This window comes from Pelobates fuscus, chromosome 13, assembly GCF_036172605.1.
Source record: "Pelobates fuscus isolate aPelFus1 chromosome 13, aPelFus1.pri, whole genome shotgun sequence".
NCBI lineage: Eukaryota > Metazoa > Chordata > Amphibia > Anura > Pelobatidae > Pelobates > Pelobates fuscus.
The window spans coordinates 71082904-71105522 of NC_086329.1; positions in this window are offsets into that span (position 1 = coordinate 71082904).

Below are 22619 nucleotides of genomic sequence, written 5' to 3' on the forward strand. Positions count from 1 at the left end.
CCGAAGTACTAGCCGAGCTGGAGTACTAGCCAAGAGCCAAAGTGCTAGCCGAGATCAAAAGTACTAACCAAAGAAAGTACTACTCAAATTGGAGTACTAGCCAAGCTACGGTACTAGTCAAGAACCAAAGTACTAGCCAAGAGCAAAAGTACAAGCCAAGAGCAAAAGTACTAGATGAGCTGGAGTACTAGTCAAGAGCAAAAGTAATAGCCAAGCTGGAGTACTAGTCAAGAGCAAAAGTACTAGCCAAGCTGGAGTACTAGTCAAGAGCAAAAGTAATAGCCAAGTGCAAAAGTACAAGCCAAGAGCCAAAGTACTAGATGAGCTGGAGTACTAGCCAAGAGCCAAACTACTAGCCAAGAGCAAAAGTACTACTCAAATTGGAGTACTAGCCAAGAACCAGAGTACTAGCCAACAGCCAAAGTCCTAGCCAAGCAAAAGTACTACCCATGAGCCTGAATACTTGCCATGGGCCAGAGTCCTAGCCAACAGCCAAAGTACAAGCCATGAGCCAAAGTACAAGCCATGAGCCAAAGTACTAGCCAAGAGCAAGAGTACTACCCATGAGCCGAAGTACTACCCATGAGCTGAGGTACTAGCCAAGCTAAGGTACTACTCAAAAACCAAAGTACTAGCCAAGAGCAAAAGTACAAGCCAAGAGCCGAAGTACTAGCCGACCTGGAGTACGAGCCAAGACAAAGAATTAGTCAAGTGCAAAAATAGAAGCCAAGAGCCGAAGTACTAGATGAGCTGGAGTACTAGCCAAGAGCTAACGGACTACTCAGATTGGAGTACTAGCTAAGAACCAGAGTACTAGCCAACAGCCAAAGTGCTAGCCAAGAGCAAAAGTACTACCCATGAGCCTGAAGTACTAGCCGAGCTGGAGTACTAGCCAAGAGCCAACGTAAAAGCCAAGAGCAAAAGTACAAGCCAAGAACCCTAGTACTAGCAGAGCTGGAGTACTAGCCAAGAGCCAAAGTGCTAGCTGAGCTGGAGTTCTAGCCAAGAGCAAAAGTACTACCCATGAGCCTGAAGTAGAAGCCAAGAGCCAGAGCACTAGCAAAGGACCAGAGTACCAGCCAAAAGTAAAAGTACAAGCCATGAGCCAAAGTACTAGCCAAGGGCCAGAGTACTAGCCAAGAAGAAAAGTACTAGCCATGAGCCGAAGTACTAGCCAAGCTAATGTACTAGTCAAGTACCAAAGTACTAGCCAAGAGAAAAAGTACTAGCCAAGAGCAAAAGTACAAGCCAAGAGCCGAAGTACTAGCCGAGCTGGAGTAATAGCCAAGAGCCAAAGTACTAGCCAAGAGCAAAAGTACTTACCAAATAAAGTACTACTCAAATTGGAGTACTAGCCAAGCTAAGGTACTAGTCAAGAACCAAAGTACTAGCCAAGAGCAAAAGTACAAGGCAAGAGCCGAAGTACTAGCCGAACTGGAGTACGAGCCAAGACACAAAGAATTAGTCAAGTGCAAAAATAGAAGCCAAGAGCCGAAGTACTAGATGAGCTGAAGTACTAGCCAAAAGCCAAAGGACTACTCAAATTGGAGTACTAGCTAAGAACCAGAGTACTAGCCAACAGCCAAAGTGCTAGCCAAGAGCAAAAGTACTAACCAAGCAAAAGTACTACCCATGAGCCTGAAGTACTAGCCGAGCTGGAGTACTAGCCAAGAGCCAACGTAAAAGCCAAGAGCAAAAGTACAAGCAAGAGCCAAAGCACTTGCTGAGCTGGAGTACTAGCCAAGAGCCAAAGTACTAGCCAAGAGCAAAAGTTCAAGCCAAGAGCAAAAGTACTAGCTGAGCTGGAGTACTAGCCAAGACCAATAGTACTAGCCAAGTGCAAAAGTACTACTCAAATTGTGTACTAGCCAAGCTAAGGTACTAGCCAAGAGCCAAAGTACTAGCCAAGAGCAAAAGTACTACTCAAATTGGAGTACTAGCCAAGAACCAGAGTACTAGCCAACAGCCAAAGTGCTAGCCAAGAGCAAAATTACTAGCCAAGCAAAAGTACTACCCATGAGCCTGAAGTACTAGCCAAGAGCCAAAGTACTAGCCAAGGGCCAGAGTACTGGCCAAGAACAAAAGTACTACCAATGAGCCGAAGTACTAGCCGTGAGCCGAGGTACTAGCCAAGCTAAGGTACTAGTCAAGAGCTAAACTACTAGCCAAGAGCATATGTACTAGCCGAGCTGGAGTACTAACCAAGAGCAAACATACTAGCCAAGAGCAAAAGTACAAGCCAAGAACCAAAGTACTAGCCGAGCTGGAGTACTAGCTAAGAGCCAAAGTACTAGCCAAGAGCAAAATTACTACCCGAATTAAATACTACTCAAATTGGAGAAAAAGCCAAGCTAAGGTATTAGTCAAGAACCAAAGTACTAACCAAGAGCAAAAGTACAAGCCAAGAGCCGAAGTACTAGCCAAGAATAAAAGTACAAGCCAAGTGCCGAAGTACTAGCCGAGCTGGAGTACTAGCCAAGAGCCAAAGTACTAGCCAAGAATTAAAGTACAAGCCATGAGCCAAAGTACTAGCCAAGGGCCAGGGTACTAGCCAAGAAGAAAAGTACTACCCATGAGCCGAAGTACTAGCCGTGAGCCGAGGTACTAGCCAAGCTAAAGTACTAGTCAAGAACTAAACTACTAGCCATGCGCAAAAGTACAAGCAAAGAGCAAAAGTACTAGCCGAGCTGGAGTACTAACCAAGAGCCAACGTTCTAGCCAAGAGCAAAAGTACAAGCCAAGAGTCGAAGTACTAGCCAAGCTGGAGTACTAGCCAAGCGCCGGAGTACTAGCTGAGCATGAGCAGTAGCCAAGAGCTGAAGTACTAGCCGAGCTGGAGTACTAGCCAAGAACCGAAATACTAGCCGAGCTGAAGTACTAGACAAGAGCATGAGTACTAGGTGAGCAGGAGTACTAGCTAAGAGCTGAAGTACTGCCTAAGAGCTGGAGTAATAGTCAAGAGCTAAAATACTAGCCGAGCTGGAGTACCAACCGAGCTTGAGTACTAGCTAAGAGGAGGAGTAGCTCCCAAGAGGTGGAGTACCATCCAAGAGCTGGAATACTAGACAAGCTGGAATACTAGCCTAGCAGGAGTACCATCCAAGAGAAAAAGTACTAGCCAAGAGCTGAAGTACCAGCCAAGCTGGAGTACTATCCAGGAGATGGAGTACTAGCCGAGCTGGAGTATTAGCCAAGAGCTGAAGTACCAGCCTAAAGCTGAAGTACCAGCCGAGCTGGAGAACTACCAAAGAACTAGCCAAGAGCCGGGTACTGTCACGATTCCGGGAACCAAACACGCTAACAGGTCACAGAGAGGAAGGGTGCTATACCGGTCCTTAGAGTGGCCGGGCTAAGCACACAAGAATGGTCAGGAGACAAGCCAAGTAAAGGGAGCCAGAAAACAGGAGAACGAGAAACAAGCCAAGGTCAAAGGAGAGGAGAAGACAGGATAATCGGAATAACGAGCAAAACAATCGGTAACCAGAGAACAACACGAGAAGACTGCACTACAGGTATCACAAGACCACAATAGGGCACTGAGAGACAGGAAAGGTAAGTATAAATACCCTAGGTTTAATTCTGATTGGATAACTGCCAATCAGAATTAACAATCACACGTGGGAAATATCTACGCCTCCCACTGTGATTGTGGTACTGTTGCTTTAACGCCGGGTCACTCACGTGACCCCGGCGTTTGCATAAATTAACGACCTTCCAGCGTGCAGCATTATACATGCTGCTGCTGGTAGGCGTGGAGGATGCGAGCGGCGAGCGGCGGAGAGGAGACGCCGCTTGCCGGCAGGTAGGAGGAGGAGAGACCGAGGGCAACAATGGACTGAGGGTGAGTGCTGCAAGTTGCGTGCAGCCTCCCCTCATAGCCGCCCGCGGACCATGACATAATCCCCCCCTCGAGGACCGCCCAAGGACACTCAAAAGCCTGCCACCCATGGATTCTGTCAGTGTTTTAATCTGTTCACCATCAACATTGCGTGCAGCAGCAACCACAGCCTCCCAGACACTGTTCAGAGAGGTGTACTGTTTTCCCTCCGTGTAAATCTCACATTTGATTATGGACCACAGGTTCTCAATGGGGTTCAGATCAGGTGAACAAGGAGGCCATGTCATTAGATTTTCTTCTTTTATACCCTTTCTTGCCAGCCACGCTGTGGAGTACTTGGACGCGTGTGATGGAGCATTGTCCTGCATGAAAATCATGTTTTTCTTGAAGGATGCAGACTTCTTCCTGTACCACTGCTTGAACAAGGTGTCTTCCAGAAACTGGGAGTTGAGCTTGACTCCATCCTCAACCCGAAAAGGCCCCACAAGCTCATCTTTGATGATACCAGCCCAAACCAGTACTCCACCTCCACCTTGCTGGCGTCTGAGTCGGACTGGAGCTCTCTGCCCTTTACCAATCTATCCATCTGGCCCATCAAGACTCACTCTCATTTCATCAGTCCATAAAACCTTAGGAAAATCAGTCTTGAGATATTTCTTGGCCCAGTCTTGACGTTTCAGCTTGTGTGTCTTGTTCAGTGGTGGTCGTCTTTCAGCCTTTCTTACCTTGGCCATGTCTCTGAGTATTGCACACCTTGTGCTTTCGGGCACTCCAGTGATGTTGCAGCTCTGAAATATGGCCAAACTGGTGGCAAGTGGCATCTTGGCAGCTGCACGCTTGACTTTTCTCAGTTCATGGGCAGTTATTTTGCGCCTTGGTTTCTCCACACGCTTCTTGCGACCCTGTTGACTATTTTGAATGAAACGCTTGATTGTTCGATGATCACGCTTCAGAAGCTTTGCAATTTTAAGAGTGCTGCATCCCTCTGCAAGATATCTCACTATTTTTGACTTTTCTGAGCCTGTCAAGTCCTTCTTTTGACCCATTTTGCCAAAGGAAAGGAAGTTGCCTAATAATTATGCACACCTGATATAGGGTGTTGATGTCATTAGACCACACCCCTTCTCATTACAGAGATGCACATCACCTAATATGCTTAATTGGTAGTAGGCTTTCGAGCCTATACAGCTTGGAGTAAGACAACATGCATAAAGAGGATGATGTGGTCAAAATACTCATTTGCCTAATAATTCTGCACACAGTGTACGCATGGAAGGAGGCAAGGCCAGGGAGTAGGACACAGGATTGACCCTACGCAAGGAACCTGGGCGCGAATTTCATCGAGGGGACCCTGAGGCGGAGATTCTTAGAGGACAACCAAACCTTATCACCCGGGACATAAGAAGGAGCAGCACTTCTACGACGATCAGCAAACCTCTTCTGAGTAACAGCCACACGAGAAAGGGTAGCATGGACCTGATCCCACATATTCCTTAAGGAGGCGAGGTGCTCGTCCAAAGCGGGTATTCCCTTGTCGGAGAATACGCCGGGAATGACAGAGGGTTGGAACCCATAAGCGACCAAAAAAGGACTTAAGCCAGTGGACGAATGAGTCACAGTGTTCCTGGCGAATTCAGCCCAGGGAAGGAGGTGAGACCAGTTGTCCTGGTGTGCGTTCGTGAAGCAGCGTAGATATAACTCCACAGATTGATTCGCCCGTTCGGCAGCTCCATTAGATTGTGGATGATAGGAGGAAGTAAATGACAAGGAAATCCCCATCTCAGCACAAAAGCCCCTCCAAAACCGAGAGACAAATTGAGGACCCCTGTCGGATACGATATCCTGTGGTATACCATGCAAGCGGAAAACCTCTTTGGCAAATACCTGAGCCAACTGAACCGCAGAAGGTAGTTTTTTAAGTGGAATAAAGTGTGCCATCTTAGAGAACCTATCAGTCACAGTCAAAATCGCTGTCATTCCATCGGATGAAGGAAGATCCACAATAAAGTCCATGGATAAGTGGGTCCATGGTTTCCTGGGTACGGATAGAGGCATTAGGAGTCCCGGGGGTTTAACAGTAGGGGACTTACACTGTGCACACACACGACAAGCCTGCACATAATCCACTACGTCTTGCTTAAGTGAAGGCCACCAAAACTGTTGAAGGAGACCCTTGTATGTTTTGGTAACCCCTGGGGGACCAGCCGTTTTGGCGGTGTGAAATAGAGCTAACAATTTCTTTCTATCTTTTTCTTTCACGTATAACCTATCAAAAGGTGTCTCAGAGGGTGCTTGGGTTTGGTATGCCTTGATACCATCAAGGAAAAGGGACGAAATAACCAAACGGGTAGCGGCTATTATCTTAGACGTGGGTACAATGGGTTCAGGAGCGGGGGCAATAGACTCCAAAGGTTTGTATTGTCGGGAGATAGCATCAGCCTTGACATTACGGTACCCAGGCCTATACGTGATAATGAACTGAAAGCGTGAAAGAAATAAGGACCATCTGGCTTGACGAGAGGACAACCTTTTAGCATCAGCTATATAGGAGAGATTCTTATGATCAGTTATAACCAGGATTTTGTGTCTGGCTCCCTCTAATAAGTACCTCCACTCTTTAAAAGCCATCACAATAGCTAATAGTTCCCTGTTGCTGACGTCGTAATTATTTTCCGAATCAGATAGTTTTTTAGAAAAGTAACAACAGGGATGGAGGGGTTCGTTATAGGATAGTCTTTGTGATAATACAGCTCCTACACCTGATTCTGAAGCGTCTACTTCCATTACAAAGGGAAGGGAAGGATCGGGATGGTGTAGCACAGGGGCAGTGGCAAATGCCTTTTTGAGAGTCTCAAAGGCTTTAATGGCTTCAGGAGTCCAAACCCTGGGGTGCAAACCCTTTTTAGTCAGTTTAGTGATAGGAAAAATGACTGATGAAAAGTTTTTAATAAACCTGCGATAATAATTGGCAAAGCCTATAAATCGCTGTATTGCCTTAAGGCCTTGAGGAAGAGGCCAAGACAACATGGCTTCTAATTTTGAAGGATCCATGCTGAACCCCTGTTCAGAAATGATGTACCCTAGGAATTGTACTGATTTTTGATCAAATAAACATTTCTCCAATTTACAATAAAGACTGTTTTGTAGCAATCTCTTAAGTACCTTCCTCACATGGGCATGATGAGACTCCAAATCAGGAGAAAATACAAGTATATCATCGAGATAGACCACAGCACAGACGTGTAGTAAATCTCTAAGGACATAATTTATGAGGTCCTGAAAGACAGCAGGAGCATTACACAGTCCAAAAGGCATAACTAGATACTCGTAATGCCCACTGCGTGTATTGAACGCTGTCTTCCATTCATCATTTTCTTTTATACGAACCAAGTTATAAGCCCCCCTGAGGTCTAGTTTGGTAAAATATCTAGAACCTTTGACACGGTCAAACAACTCAGTAATGAGAGGGATAGGATAAGCATTTTTAACTGTTATATTATTCAGGCCCCTATAGTCTATACATGGCCTTAAATCACCCTCTTTCTTGGCAACAAAAAAGAAACCAGCACCAGCCGGAGAGGAGGACCTTCTGATAAAACCTTTACCTAAGGATTCCTGTATGTACTCCTCCATGACCTGGTTTTCTTTCTCAGAAAGCGGGTAGACCTTGCCCCTAGGAGGCATCGTTCCAGGTAACAGGTTTATGGTACAATCATAATCCCGGTGTGGGGGTAGTTTATCAGCTTGCCTTTTTTCAAAGACCAATGCAAGGTCTGCATACACAGGAGGGACAGAAACAGAAAGTGGTTTAGCTGTAGGCACATTAAGTAAACAAACGGGACGTAAATGGGCCATACAGTCTTGTTGACAGGATTTCCCCCCAGGAGAGTATATCTAAACAACCCCAATCAAGTACCGGGTTATGCTTAACTAACCAGGGGAAGCCCAGTATGATGGAAGCTGTACGGGAGTCAATTATTTGGAAGGTTATCCTTTCTTTGTGTAAGGCACCCACGGCCATAACCATTTCTTGGGTCTCATGGGTCACCAAAGGTTTCTCAAGTGGTCTACCATCTATGGCCTCAACGGCCAAGGGTGTGACCTTTTGGATCAAATTCAAGGCTGCGGTTTTAGCAAAGTTCTCATCGATAAAGTTGTCTGCAGCACCTGAATCGATCAAGGCTTTAGTTGTTACAGTGGTTTGATTGACCAAAAGAGTAACCGTAATGAATGGTCTGGAGATGGACACATGAGGGGAAAAAACCATAACACCCGAGGCCGACCCCTCTCTAGGCCTTAGGTGCTGAAGTTTCCCTGCAAACTAGGACAGTTTCTCCGGAGATACCCCCTCTTTCCACAATAAAGGCATAAGCCCTCCCTTCTGCGGTACATTCTTTCAGCTTCAGATAAGCCTACAGCACCTAATTGCATGGGTTCGGGAGGTGGTTGATTAGGGGGAGGTAATGCTAATAGTGCAGTACTGGGTAAAGCAGGTAACCCCTGTGTATTCATCCTTCTTTGACTACGCCTCTCTCTTATACGGTTGTCAATCAAAATGATATAATCTATTACATCATCCAGAAGAACAGGCAATTCCCTGGATGCTATTTCGTCTAATATGTAAGCGGCCAAACCCTCCTGAAAAGCTGTTACGAGGGCATCGTTATTCCAAAGCACTTCAGCTGCCAGAGTGCGGAATTCAATGGTATAATCCGCTACTGATCTATTGCCCTGTCGGATCCTAAGCAGAGCTTTGCCAGCAGGAGCAACCCGGCCGGGCTGATCAAATGTACGTTTAAATGCTGTTAGAAAGTCTGCAAAGGACATTGGGGACGTTTTCTCCCACATGGGGTTGGCCCATGCTAGAGCTCTCCCGCACAAATGGTTGATCAGAAAAGCAATTCTGGTTCTGTCAGTGCGGTAGGAACGCGGATTCATCACCAAATGAATATCAATTTGGTTGAGGAAACCACGGCACGATGCTGGATCACCGCAATAGCGCTGAGGTGGCGTCATGTGAACCACGTGAGCAGGAGCGGGTACTGGATCAGGACTGGGTTCTGGCCCAGCAGCAACAACTTCTTGAACGGCAGGTTGCAAGTGGGCAATACGAGCCAGTATGGTTTGTAAAGCCTGGGCAAACTGATCCATACGATGGTCTAAACCATCCATTCTAGCCTCCTGATTAACTAGGAGCTGTGGAATGTCAGCAGGTTCCATTATGGCCCTGTTGTAATGTCACGATTCCGGGAACCAAACACGCTAACAGGTCACAGAGAGGAAGGGTGCTATACCGGTCCTTAGAGTGGCCGGGCTAAGCACACAAGAATGGTCAGGAGACAAGCCAAGTAAAGGGAGCCAGAAAACAGGAGAACGAGAAACAAGCCAAGGTCAAAGGAGAGGAGAAGACAGGATAATCGGAATAATGAGCAAAACAATCGGTAACCAGAGAACAACACGAGAAGGCTGCACTACAGGTATCACAAGACCACAACAGGGCATTGAGAGACAGGAAAGGTAAGTATAAATACCCTAGTTTTAATTCTGATTGGATAACTGCCAATCAGAATGAACAATCACACGTGGGAGATATCTACGCCTCCCACTGTAATTGTGGTACTGTTGCTTTAACGCCGGGTCACTCACGTTACCCCGGCGTTTGCATAAATTAACGACCTTCCAGCGTGCAGCGTTATACATGCTGCCGCTGGGAGGCGTGGAGGATGCGAGCGGCGAGCGTCAGGGAGGAGACGCCGCTTGCCGACAGGTAGGAGGAGGAGAGACCGCGGGCAGCAATGGACTGAGGGTGACAGGTACCCCTGACAGGTACTACCCGAGAGCTGAATGCTAAGTATTACCCGAACTGGAGTATTAGCTAAGAGCAGAAGTACTAACATAGTTGGAGTAATAGCCAATATCACATTGCTGCCAGAAAGGAAAGCTGCAGAGGAATAGGCAGAGGGGATGGTACCTGCCTGGAAGAAGGGCTACAGAGGAATATGCAGAGGGGACGACATCTGCCTGGAAGAAGGGCTGCGGTGGATTAGGCAAAAGGGAAGATACCTGCCTGGTAGGAGACCTGCAACCTAGTCAGGTGGAAAAGCTCCAGAGAGACCCCAGTCAAGCCTCAGTGACTAGGGTTGAACCGCTCCAGGAAGCGAGTTGGGTGGAGGTACTCAGTCAGAGTACAGGAGCTCCGCCACAGACTGATTTCTGCAAGAGGTACTGCGGTGGCACACATTCAGAGGACAATCATGTTTCTACTTCAACTTACAGTAAGTGATTTTACCAGTGTATTTTGACGTGTGCGTTGGTGTCAGTGTATGGATCTCTGCATGTCTGTCAGTGTGTGTGTGACAGTGTATGGATCTCTGCATTTCTGTCAGTGTGTGTGCGTGTGTGTGTGTCAGTGTATGGATCTCTGCATGTCTGTCAGTGCGTGTGTGTGTCAGTGTATGGATCTCTGCATGTCTGTCAGTGTGTGTGTGTGTCAGTGTATGGATCTCTGCATCTCTCATGAGATTTCTGTGTGTATATATGTCTGAGGGCATCTTGTGGAAGCCACATAATGCACTGTGTTTAATTTGTGTATTTTTTCTCGTTATCTGTTCTTTCCATTGGATTTCTTATGGCTTCCAACATTGATCACGTGGATTGAAGAGATAAAGGAACAGGTACTCTAACACCTTCCATAATACTACTACTAATGACATGTATTAAATCAGCACTGTTACCGTCTGTGTACTTCATCAAATTTGCAAAGACCACTGATGTTGAATCGCTGCTGGTGGGATGATGGATGGGGTCCCTTCTTTGTCTCTTACTGGCTGGGGTCCCTACTGTACTTCTCTTAACTGGGTTGTAATTTCGGTGTAATACTTTATACTTATTTTTAAAAAAATCTATTTCCAATTTTAGGTACAATGCACTCGGAATCCACATTGGATCCTGGAACTTCTCAGGTTTTGAATGTTGTTGAAAAGGTACTTTTTCTATTCTTTCTATTAAATTTTAGTTTAGCTAATTCTACAGCTGAACTGTCAACCACCCCTGAATAATGATTATTTCACAAAGATAGAATCAATATAAAATACTCATTTTGACTGTGTTGGAGTTTCACAATAATCTCGGGAGATATACAGAGACAAAGCTGTCCCTACGTTGTCTCTGTATATCTCTTGACTGGGTTGGAATATAGTATAATTCCAACACAGTCAAAAAGTGTATTTCATAAAGATTCTATCTCTATGAAATAATCATATTTCAAGGGATGGGGTGATAGTGAAAATTAGTCCCTACTTTGTCTCTGTATATCTCTTGACTGGTTTTTAAATTGCTATGTCTATGAAGGATGTCGTTGCTGTTCTCTCACACATGCATGATATTACAGTCAATTGTAATCAGGACCAGCCTTTGGCTTTTAGGCCTTTCACTCAGTCATCCCCCTTCATCTATATATAGTGTGTGCATAGGGGAATTATTAAATGAATAATGATTTAAAAACAAATATTCATTCTTCCTTCCCTGTTGTTACCTTGTTGGGAGAGAGGCATGCTGATCTCTGGTGTTCCACTGTACTGGGAATCTGGTCTGCCCCTCCACTGGGTGCAGACCATGAGTAACTGTCTCGCGAGCTCACACTTGCAGTGTCAGAGCTTTCCTGTGGTAATCCGCAGCAACGCTCTAAATGGCCTGAGCTAGGAAGACAGCTACTAATGGTCTTCAGCCAACAGAACTGCAGGCCAGAGGTGCCATACTGCCACTTCAGCATTACAGAGGGGCAGACTAAATATGTCACATAATACTGCGAGTTGTTATGCTTTGGAGCTCTGGATTTTCCTTATTTACCTTGACCTCTTTGGAATAAAAAACATTTATCACTGAACTCCACAGCAACAAAAAAACCCTCACAGTACTAGGTGGTGTGTACCTGTATATCACAGAACTCCCCAACAATAAAACTCCCAGTAATATGCCTATTAGTGTATCACAGAGCTCCCCCACTATAAAACACAGAGCAATGTACGTTTTGGATGCCAGAGCTCCACGATAATACATATCACTATAATATGATGTAAAGTGTGTGTTGTTTGTGTGTGATATTTGTAATGGGTTTATTGGCTGTGTACTGTGTGTGATGAGTATTTCATTCAGATAAAAATGTGCATGTATGCCCATGTGTATATTTTTGCAGAGTCACATGCACACAGTCCCACAGTCAGATGCACAGATTTATACATATACATTGTCATATACAGCAACATGGACACAGTCCCAGGCACATAGTCAAACTCACAGTTGCAGGTATATAGTCAAACATACAGGTACAGGCAGTCACACACAGGCACAGGTAGTGGAAGGCAGTCACACACATACAGCAACACACACACACAGTTACAGACAGGCAGTCACACATACAGTTACAGGCAGATAGACACACAAACACAATTACAGGCAGACAGTTTCACACTCTCACACAATTAGACAGTCACACACACAGTTACAGGTAGACAGTAATACACACATGCAGTTACACGCAGACAGTCTCACACACAGTTACAGGTAGACAGTAATACACACATGCGCTTGTATGCAGACAGTCACACACACACACAGTTACAGGCAGACATACACACAGAGATTCACACACAGTTATAGGCAGACAGTCACACACACAGTTACCTCGTTCCAGGGATGAGTAGAGTCAGTGCAGTTCCTGTACTCTGATAGTTGTTGGTAAAGTAGGGATTCCTACCTGTGCAGCAGTTATCAGGCATCGGCTTCTGGGCGTTATTTGCCCCGCCCCTGCTACCTTATTGTTTTCTTTGATAGTCCCGTGTGAAGAATTATACAAATCTTGCACCCGGGTAGCCGGACTTGCTTTTGAACCCACTTCACAGGCATGTGTGAGCTATGTTAGCCGTATGGCGCCCCCTGCTGCCATGGCGCCCTGTGTGGCTGCACAGCTCGCACACCCCTAAGGCCGGCCCTGGCTGTGTTCGATATTGTAATCGACTTTTAAGGCTATAGTGCCAGGAGTTGAAGAGGAGCTGACCGAGAAAGATGTTGGGATCCATGAGGAATTGGTTCAGGTAAGTAAACTCACCTCTACCCCCTCCCTCCCTTTGTGTTTTAAAAATATACTAAGACAACATAAGTAATATTTTGCGTTTGTATTTTCCATGCTTTATACAACAGTGTCATAACCTGTATTTCTTCGGCATCTTGTTTTTAAAAAACTGACCCAAGTTTATCTATGTAGGTAAATGAGGAAGACAGCATCCTGAGGCTTTACAACTTGGATTCACGGTTACCTACGACGAAGGAATCACAGGCCCATTCCGTCATGTGCTGTTAATGCTATTGGTACACATTTCCCAGACAATGCATATGTCAGTGTTATTAAACTTCACGATCATAATGCCATTGATATGGCTTATAATCTTTATCTATGCATTTTATTACCAAGTATGCATTGTTAATATTCAGCCAGAATTTAAATTTTATGAAAAATAAAGTTCATTACCGACATTTCTCCTTTTCAACCTCATTATTGTATATTGTGAGTTCTTTGGGGTTTTTTTGTGGTTGTTATTATTATTATTATTTTTTTTTAAGAATACAATACATTTTCTTCAAATTGTATTTGTGTATCTACAGTGATATCTGTGTCATGGTAAGTGTTTTAAAGTGTACAATGTATATTGTGAATGGCTAGGCAGGACTGTCAATTTCTGTGGACTTTGCCGAATTCACAAAATCCCCCAGACAGTGACATTGCTGATGCTCGTACGGTGGCCTTGGGGGGTAGGAAAGGTGAGAATTACATAACTGAACCTGTCCCATGTAGGCGCCGTCCTCTTGATCGTACTGCTTCCCTTCAGCTCCTAGCGTTTCATCGTCAGGAGCCAACATCACTGCTGTACTCTTGCGCATGCATGAAAGTACATCAGTGAGGTCTATGGAGGATCCCACAACATCGCCGGATCCTCCATAGACACACCCAATTCTCTGCAGCCATCACTGGTAACGACTGTCAGGATTGACTCTTAGACGTACACCTTGAGTGTAAGGAAGTCAGACTGAGGAGAAATACAGAGAGAAATTAGAAACTGCTTTGTCTCTGTATATCTCTTAACTAGGGTTGGAATTTCTCTCTCTGAAGTTCCAGCACAGTCAAAATGAGTATTTCAAAAAGATTCAACCTGTATGAAATATTAATTTTTCAGGGGTTGTTGACAGTGTCGCTATAGGCGTCAATTACAATGATGGCATTTACAGAATGCAATGATTTCTTTCTTGAGAAACCATGATCAAATTTGAATGAGGCCCACTTGTAGTCTCTAACACAATTGTGAATTATTGCATTTTGCAAACTTTGCTGATACATTTCCCCTTGTGGGTTTGATGCAAATGTTAGGATTTATTATTTTCAAACACAATAAAAGATACAAATTAAAGTAATAAGCGAACACTAAGCAAACCCAGAAAACATGTTTACATTTCTAATTTTAAACTTTATTAATAGCATAAAACTTAATTCTTATACATTTGCTGGTGGCTACACAGGGAAAGATGCATATTGCCGCTCCCCCCACTTTTAACACTTCTAACACTCTTCACCCCCCGATTGTATGGCTCCGTCATAGCTATCGTGAGCGCTGTAACAGAACCTTGTATAGAGGATAGCGGACCAGTCTCTTGTCTAGATGCAGTCTTAGTACAGCAATGTAAACATTGCCATTTCCCCAAAACAGCAATGCTGTACATTGTAGTACTAAGGGGACAGGGACATTGCAATGAGCTGAAGTGTTCTGGGTGCCTATAGTGTCCAATTTAATGTGTGTAACAGATCAGAAATAGTTGGTCCATGGTAAACATAGACTATAAAAAGATACATTTATTACAAGAGAAAACAAATATATAAATAATACAGGTACAGATAGAAATACTTGTTTTATGGGAATTAAAAGATAAAACCATGTCCTGCTCATTAGGACTTATTGGGGTGATCTTTCCGTACCTCAGATTATCTGGTGATGAAGAAGATGCGCTAGCTGCTGTTACCTGCACTGACGATCAGGCTAAGAATGTATGTCACTCAGTCACACAATGTTATCTTTTTGTGAATGTTCATGAAAACGTGAAGGTGGAGGAGGCAGTAAGTTGACACCATAATGAAAAGATTTCTAGGGAGGCAGACCCCTTAGAGCTGTTCTAGAACACCCTTTGATTGTGTCATGTAGGAACAGGGAATAGTCACTTAGATGGCTACTAGAGGTGCTTTCAGGGTCAGTGCTGCACACTGTGCAGCACTGACATTCAGTGTCTCCATCCTCTGTATGGAGATGCTAAGCTTTCCCCATAGAAATGCATTAACTCAATTCATCTCTATGAGGAGATGCTTATTGGCCAGTACGGTGTTTGGTGCCATCCCCCACTTTGGCTAAGATCGTTAATTGTGATGATGTCAGCCAATGTGGCGTATTGGGGACAGGGCCAGTGCTGGCAGACCCACGCAGCACTTGAATAAAGGTGAGTTTTTACCCTATTTAGTAATAGCAAGGGGGAGCCTGCCACATAAATATAGTGCTTAACACTAAAGGATAAAAATACACACCTTTATTCCTGACCCTACAATGTTCCTTTAACCCCTTAATGACACAACTTCTGGAATAAAAGGGAATCATGGCGGAATATATCCGTCGTCTGTCCTTAAGGGGTTAATGTTTAATCACTGATTGTGTTGGCAGCACCAATAAATATAAGCTTAATTTTATTGATAATTTAAATTTTTATTCCTGTGAGTGGGTGTGTAGGCAGGGCACAGTGCACTGCTTTGCCTAGGGGCCTATAATGCTGGTAAAATGGCCCCACCCATCCCTCCATGTCCTATCAGTGCCTCTATATAATTTTTCTTAGTAAAGCTTTGAAACAGTACAGCAGGGAGCTAGCTAGAAGGGCCTGCTCTCCGCTGTGCTTAGGGTTGACACCTGGCCGGTATTTGATACCAACAAAGAAGTCACAGCATGTCCTGCCCTCTCCACTGATACAGTCCGCATGTGAGGAGTGGGAGAAGCAGGAGCTACAGGTCAAGAAAAAGAAAGCATGGCTGCAGGACATGAGTTCTGAGAGTCGGTAAGTGTGTGTGTGTGTGTGTGTGTATTCAGCAATATGTGTGGGTGTATTCAGCAGTCTGTGTGTTTCATCAGAAATATGTGTGTTTGTGTGTGTGTATTCAGCAGCGTGTGTGTGTGTGTGTATTTTGCAGTCTTTGTGTGTATTTAGCAGTCAGATGGGAGAATGGTGATAGAAATAGAACCAGAATATCCATCTCTGTTATAAAAGGTATGTACACGCATTGTTATATTCTATATATACACACAATAACATACACAGACATAGTAGACACACACTGACACACGCTCAGACAAGAGTATACACACAATGTTGTACACATTTAGACAGCGACACACTGCTATACACACACTCATACAAACAGTATATACAGTGAGAGAAATAAAGTATTTGATCCCCTGCTGATTTTGAACATTTGCCCACTGACATAGAAATGATCCGTCTATAATTTTAATGGTAGGTGTATTTTAACAGTGAGAGACAGAATAACAAAAAATAATCCAGAAAAACACATGTAAAAAAAGTTATAAATTGGTTTGGATGTCCATGAGTGAAATACGTATTTGACCTCTTCGACTTAGTACTTGGTGGCAAAACCCTTGTTGACAATCACAGAAGTCAGACATTTCTTGTAGTTGGCCACCAGGTTTGCACACATCTCAGGAGGGATTTTATCCCACTCCTCTTTGCAGATCCTCTTCATGTCATTAAGGTTTCGAGGCTGATGTTTGGCAACTCAAACTTTCAGCTCTCTCCACAGATTTTATATGGAATTAAGGTCTAGAGACTGGCTAGGCCACTCCAGGACCTTAATGTGCTTCTTCTTGAGCCAATCTTTTGTTGCCTTGGCTGTGTGTTTTGGGTCATTGTCATGCTGGAATACCCATCCACGACCCATTTTCAATGCCCTGGCTGAGGAAAGGAGGTTCTCACCCAAGATTTGACGGTACATGGGCCCGTCCATCGTCCCTTTGATGCGGTATCCAAAGCATTATGTTTCCACCTCCATGTTTGATAGTGGGGATGGTGTTCTTGGGGTCATAGGTAGCATTCCTCCTCCTCCAAACACGGCAAATTGAGTTGCTGCCAAAGAGCTTGAATTTAGTCTCATCTGACCTCAACACTTTCACCCAGTTTTCCACTGAATCATTTAGCTGTTCATTGGCAAACCTTAGCCTGGCCTGTACATGTGCTTTCTTGAGCAGGGGGACCTTGTGGGCACTGAACGATTTCAGTCCTTCACGGAGTAGTGTGTTACCAATTGTTTTCTTGGATACTATGGTCCCAGCTGCCTTGAGATCATTAAAGGGACTCTCCAGTGCCAGGAAAACATATTAGTTTTCCTGGCACTGCAGGACTCACTGTAAAAAAAAAAAAACCTATTGCCCCCACCCCTGTGCGACGGGTGGGAGCCCTAAATAAGAATGTGGAGGGGGAGGGCTACTGTCCTCCCCCTGTCCTCCTGAGCGGCGGGTGGGGGCCCTAAATAACAATAAGGGGGGTGGACCTACTGTCCCCCCCCACCCCTGACCATAACACTCTGAATGGTTACTTAATCCACCAGAGTGCTCTGTGTCATTTTACACAGTGTGGGAAAATTCCAAAGAACTTTCCCACGCTGTGTAAAATGAGACAGAGCACTCTGGTGGATTTCAAGCCAACCAATCAGAGTGCTGTGACAGGTAAATGTAGAGATTTACCTGTCAGAGCACTCTGATTGGATGGCTTAAACCCACCAATCAGAGTGCTCTGAGCCTAATTGCAGGGCGGTGCAAGGCTTTATCAGCCTTCCACCGCCCTGCAGAGCTCAGTCTGCGCGGAGCCCTCCATGGGTGAAAATGTATTCTTTTTTTTGTGCTTGTTTTGTGCGTCGGTTATTATGGATTTTTATTTGGCCTTTTTTTGGGCTGAAAAAATAAGATTTTAGAAGAAAGAAGACATCAAATGGTAAGTCTATATATTTTTTTTACAGGTATTTAGATAAGGGTCCATCCTCATTATTTTTAGGATGAGGGGGTAGGTAGGGGTTATTTTTTGGGGGGTTACATTTTTATTTAGGGCACCCACCCGCCGCTCAGGGGTGGGGGCTTCTGGGGAGCCCTTATTGTTATTTAGGGCCCCCACCCGCTGCGCAGGGGTGGGGGCCGGGGGGGGGGACAGTAGGCCCCCCCCAATTCTTATTTATGGCCCCCACCCACCGATCACGGGTGGAGGCCAGGGGGAGGACAGTAGGTCCCCCCTTCTTATTGTTATTTAGGGCCCCCACCCGCCGCGCAGGGGTGGGGGCCGGGGGGGACAATAGGTCCCCCCTATTGGTATTTAGGGCCCCCACCCGCCGCTCAGGGGTGGGGGCCGGGCAATAGGTCCACCCTTTAGTTTAAAAGCCCCTACTCACGCGTCACAGATGGGGGCTTAGGAGGGGGAATGGTTTTTTTTGTATTTCTTTTTTTACTGTGAGCAGCCACAGGCTGCCCACTGTTTAGTAGACATGCCCCTACTCGCGGTATAGCGAGTAGGGGCATAATTTAATAATACTAAGTAACCAGCTTATATAGAGGCTGGGTCACATGCTGCACTGGCCAATCAAGGCCATGCCATTAGTAGGCATGGCTGTGATGGCTTCTAAGGGCAAACGAGTCAAACGCTTGTTGATTGAATGCCCTGCAGCCTTTCAAAACGTCATTAAATCGCCGTACACCGAACTCCAACCCGAACATACAGTGATATGTCCATGTTCGGGGTCCAAAAAACTTAATGTTCGTTACGAACCCGAACGTTACAGTCCGGGTTCGCACAACTCTAGTCCTTAGTAAACCACAGAGTAAAAAGAATATATTTATTACAATAAATAAAATTTAAAAAAATAAATATACAAATAATTTAATAATTTAGAAAAACTTGTTTTATGTGACTTTCATGGTTAAACTATAATTTAACTTTTTCAAGATCTACTATTTTGGCCATAAAGGGTTACTCCAACCACCATGACCAGTTCAGTGAATTAAAGTTGTCATGGTGATAGGAGTTTGGATGTTCAGCATTTCTACTTGAAACACTGTACATTCAGAGATATAATCACTTTTGTGCCAGGGGCTACATACACCCCCATCACACATTAGTATTACTATAAACCGGCAACAAGTTCCATAGCGCTGTACAATGGGTGGACTAACAGACACGTATTTGTAACCAGACAAGTTTGACGCACAGTAATAGAAGGGTTGAGGGCCCTGCTCAATGCGCTTACATGCTAGAGGAAGTGGGGTATAGTGACACAAAAGGTAAGGGTAGGGTAGAAAAGTACAGAAAAAAGAAAGGAAGGCAGCGCCACTAAAAACCACATAAATTAAAAGAGCATAGAATAGGCAGACTAAAATGCAATAAAGATAATAGATAATAAGCAAATAGAAGTCCAGAATAAATAGTCTGACTGGTAGATAAATCGAACAACGAGGTATATCTTTGTAGAGGTGAATACAGTCTTTAGTAGTGGGGGATTCTTCAGAGTGGTGTAGATGCATCTTTGTACGTCATATGAGAAAAAAGAAAAAAAAAATAGCAACTGATGGTTTCCCGAAAGGGGTAGAAGCAATAAAAGAGTATATGGTCCTACTCACGTTTTCAAGAGCTATGGACTTAGCTCTAGTGTGGATAACATACAATGGTATAATCCCCACTTATGGGATACGTGAGGTCTTAGTATTCTTTCTTGATTAGTGTAGCGGTACTTACCCTTCCAGGTGCCGGCCGGGGTCCTCTATTCGAGCCGCACGCGGCTCATCCGACAGCTGGAACTGGAAGGCGGGCAGTGACTGCGAGAAGCGGTCACGTGTCCCGCCTGACTCTAAGAGCACGCCGCGAGTCTCAGGCGTGCTCTTAAAGGGACAGTGGGAGCCTAAATTAGAAAAGGTCTCCCATTGGTCCCTGTCATGCCACACTCCCCATACAATTACCTTTTGGGGGTGTGGATCTGACAGGGACCAATCAAAATAGATGTTTAGCTATTTATACTTACCTCTTTCCCTTAGTTCCTTGCCCTATCGTGGTTTCTGCTACAGTTCCCATTAGCGCTTGTGGTGTTCAGTTGTGTTCCTTCGTATTGACCTTGACTTTGTATTCTGACTTAGTTTTCTCTTTATCCTTATCTGTTCTGTTTGCCGGCTTGCTGTTTACTGTGTACCAGACCCCGGCTAGTCCTAGTTTACACTGTCTCTTTGTGCCCTTGACCTCGGATCGTTCCTGTCTCTGTACTTCTCCTATATACGTCGAGTCCGACCACTCTAAGGACCGGTAGATGTATCTTCCCTCTGTGTTGTCTTCTGTTTAGCTGCATCCTGCGTGTTGGGGTATAATCTCGTTACATTACGATAGGGCCATGGACCCTGCAGATTTAGCTCAACAGATGGCGTCCCATAAGGCTAGATTTGTAGAGCAGGATCACCGTATGGATCAGATAGCCCAGGCTCTCCAGACGCTCTTATCTAGAACCATTCCAGCAACCACGCCTAACCCTCCTACACCCCTTCTTCCTGAAGTATCTACTTTGTCTAATACTTCGGCCCATTTAACACCTCCTCCTAGGTATGGAGGGGAGTCTAAGACATGCAGAGGGTTCATTAATGTCAGGGTACCTGTGGTCTCTACCTCCGAAAGAGGTAGAGACTTAGCTGTTCCTCCATCCAGACGGCTTGATGGCTCCCTTCCCCACGGTCTATCCGGTCATGCAAGGCCGGCCGCGAGGGAGTGACTGCCTTTTACAGCATCTAGGAGGAAGTTGTCATCAGGACACTCCTCCGGAACGACCTGTCACTCAATTGCTGCAGGACCAATCAGGAAGCCTCGGAGGCGTGGTTACTGCTCTGAACAGGGTATTTAACAGAGCTTCTTTCATTAGCTCATTGCCCTGTCGTGGTTCTAGCTTGTTCTAGTCACTCAGTGCTTGTGTATTCTATTATCCCTTTTGGTTTTGACCCGGCTTGTTTACCTTACTCTGCTTATCTCTGTTACCCTTGATTCGGCTTGTCTCTCGCTTACCTGTCTTCTGTTACCCTCGACCTCGGCTTGTCTTTGACCATTCTATACTGTACCACTTACGTTAGTCCGGCCATTCTAAGGTCCGGTATACGTATCTGGCTACTGTTTGTACTCTGCGTGTTGGATCCCTGTCCCGATCCTGACATTACGACAGGGCCAATGGATCCTGCAAGTACAAACAGTCAGCTGGCTTCTCCTCATCCTAGGTTTGAAGCCATGGATCACAGAATGGATCAGATGGCGCTTGCGCTACAGGCTCTATTATCTCGTGCCAATAACCCACCAGAGGAGATACGTAATACCCCTGTTTCTCCTGTCGGTTCCGGTCTAGAGGTAGACACAGTGGGTGCTTCTTCTCGCATTACCCCCCCAGTACGCTATGGTGGGGCTCCTGAGAAGTGTCGTGGTTTCTTAAACCAAATTAGTATCCACTTTGAATTGCAACCTTGCTCTTATCCTACAGATAGGGCAAAGGTAGGATTTATTATCACCCTACTTATTGAGAAAGCTCTGAGATGGGCCAACCCATTATGGGAGAACGATAACCCATTAGTTTATAACTATAACGCCTTTGTAGCTGCTTTTAGAAGAACATTTGACCCTCCAGGTAGAAAGGTTAATGCCGCCAGATTACTGTTGCGTCTGAAACAGGAGAACCAAACACTGGTGGATTATGCACTAGAGTTCAGGTCTCTGGCGTCGGAGGTCAAGTGGAATGAGCAGGCGTATATGGATGTATTTTTGAATGGCTTATCTGAAGTAATCCTTGATGAGGTTGCTACCAGAGAACTCCCTGAGAATTTAGAGGATTTAATTTCGTTCATCTCTCGTATAGATGAACGTTTAAGAGAGAGACAGAACACTCGAGAGAGGAACCGGAGACCTTCTTTTAGGTTAGCCCCCGCTTTTCCAAGTCCTGACTCCACGGTATCTTTGCTTCCTGAACCTATGCAGATAGGGTATACCCGCCTCTCTGAGGAGGAAAGACAGTACAGGAGAAGAGAGGGTTTGTGTATGTATTGTGGAGTTAAGGGTCATTTACTCTCGAACTGTTCTAACCGCCCGGGAAACGCTCGCACCTAAGTCTCTCTAGAGGACAGGCCTTGGGTGTTTCTATTTTGTCCTCTACTCCTAATTATAAAGATCACAGGCTTCTGCTACCAGTTTCCTTAACTTGCGGGAGGGAAGTAGTAAGGGCTATGGCTTTGATAGATTCCGGTGCTGCTGAGAATTTTATCGACCAAGCCTTTGCTAGTAAAAACAATTTCCCATCCCAGCTAAGGGAGACACCCTTGGCCGTTGAGGCCATAGATGGTAGACCACTACTAGACCCTGTGATCTTTCGTGAGACCATACCCATTGAGTTAGGTGTTGGTGTCCTACACGTGGAGAATTTATCTCTTCTGCTCATTTCGTCTCCTTCCGTTCCCATAGTTCTGGGGTACCCATGGTTGAAAGAACATAACCCTATTATCGATTGGGAGTTAGGGGAGATACTCTCGTGGGGCCAGGGCTGCCAGGATCGGTGTCTGTGCAAGGTTTCTCCATTAGCTAATATTAACATACAGGAGAATCCTACTCAGTCCACAGAGAGACAAATACCAGACCT